Raw genomic sequence first — 1,605 nt, 5'->3', positions numbered from 1 at the left:
GTGTGTGTGTGTGTGTGTGTGTGTGTGTGTGTGTGTGCGTGTGTGTGTGTGTGTGTGTGTTAGTGTGCAAACAGAAAAAAAGGGCATGTGTGCTGCTGCTGTCACCAATTTGCCCGGGCTTCCAGATGGGAGTAGGAGCAAGGTGACGGAGCTGTGGCTTGATAAACACAGAAGCCCTGCTTCGATTTCCCATCCAGTCCACTTTGGAAAGACATGGCTCTTCTTGGGCGCTCTTGGTCCAGGGAAAATGGGGGGATGGGGAGCAAAGGAGGAACACAGTGATGGGCATGCAGTTTGGAAGAAGTAATACTGCAGATAAGGGGGAAAAAGTTGTAAAATTGGAAATAAATAAAATTGTGCATATTACCAATTTTTTAAGCATCTAAACAAAACAGACCTCTATGCCACAACCATCTTTTACCTTCATCCCTTGCTCAGTGTTCCACTCTGACATTCTCCTGTTTTCCCAAAGAAACGTGCTATGTTCCGCTTTTCAAGTGATTTCAGAAATTTAAAGACCATCTCCAGCTGTAGTAGATGAGGAATGCTCCCTCTGCCCCCCTAGAGAGTTAAGGAGATCGCATTTGAACCCGTCCTCCCCCCACCCCCCAACACGCTTCACCTCTTTTCCGTGCCTCAACACCAACATAAGAGGACAAATGTGGGCTCTAAGCACCGGTGATCAAACACGAGCGGCTGCTGGGTACGCCAGGCTCAGGACTGTTGGCCTAATAGGATTGGAAGCCCCCAGGTGAGCCAAAGGACACCTCCAATCAGCGTGATTAGCCCCAGGCTGAGCCACGTTTCAACGTATAGCACTGACTGATGTACAGCGCTAAAAGGATCACCTTGGTTGTGAAGAATGTCAGCGATGCAGAGTGTAGCGTCATGGTTGAATGTGCGTGTCAGAGTTTTGTGACGGATTTTAGGAGTGCATGCAGTTTTAAGGTGTCAAAATGATCTTGTGATTTTTTGACTGTTTGCTAATCATTACTAAGTTCACAGAAGCGTATAATGTGTGGAGCTGCAGAATAATCTCAGGTTGTAAAAACAGTGTATGCTCACCACACTAGTATGCACATAGCTTTGATGCATGACTACACATGCATAAGTACAAATAAATGTGATTTTATATGCTCAAGTGGTAAAAACCTCCTTACAGCAACTTGCAGATACACACTCGCATACAAATGTATATACAGTATATTTTGCACACAGAATAAGCAGAAAAAAGATTACTCATCAGACAACTCCACCTCAAAAAAAAAAAAAAAAAAAAAAAAAAGAAAAAAAAAAATAACAATTACCAGATCCTGGGCTCATCACTGACTAAGCAAAAGTCATTCAGCGTGTAAAACACACAATATAATTAGCACACATCAAGCTGCTGAGTCCTACTGTGCATTAATGATGCTTCCCTCTGAAGTGAATTATGGTTTGATAAGTGAGGAAGTGAATGAGGAGGGGCTTCCAGGAGGAACGAGACATCATTTAAAGAAGAAAATGAAAATATAACACGGAAATAAAAAACAAATAGCAGTGAAAACTGGCTTAACTCGTTTGACTTGTTCTGACCCAAAAGCAATTATTCATATATATATATAT

The 1,605-nt window shown here is 42.6% G+C and overlaps 1 long non-coding RNA gene across 2 annotated transcripts in view; it reads right to left on the bottom strand.

Annotated features, from left to right (window-relative positions):
• Positions 1-1,605, bottom strand: part of LOC106520422 (uncharacterized) — a 15,458-nt gene that overhangs the window by 10,227 nt on the left and 3,626 nt on the right. The window contains exon 3 of one of the 2 annotated variants that reach the window (XR_001310551.1): positions 106-232. The exons of the other annotated variant lie outside the window; for it this stretch is intronic. This is a non-coding gene — a long non-coding RNA (uncharacterized LOC106520422). The remainder of the gene's footprint in view (positions 1-105; positions 233-1,605) is intronic. 2 annotated transcript variants of the gene reach the window in all.

This window comes from Austrofundulus limnaeus, unplaced genomic scaffold (assembly GCF_001266775.1).
Source record: "Austrofundulus limnaeus strain Quisiro unplaced genomic scaffold, Austrofundulus_limnaeus-1.0 Scaffold92, whole genome shotgun sequence".
Classification (NCBI taxonomy): Eukaryota; Metazoa; Chordata; class Actinopteri; order Cyprinodontiformes; family Rivulidae; genus Austrofundulus; species Austrofundulus limnaeus.
This window is presented reverse-complemented; position numbering and strand designations above follow the sequence as displayed.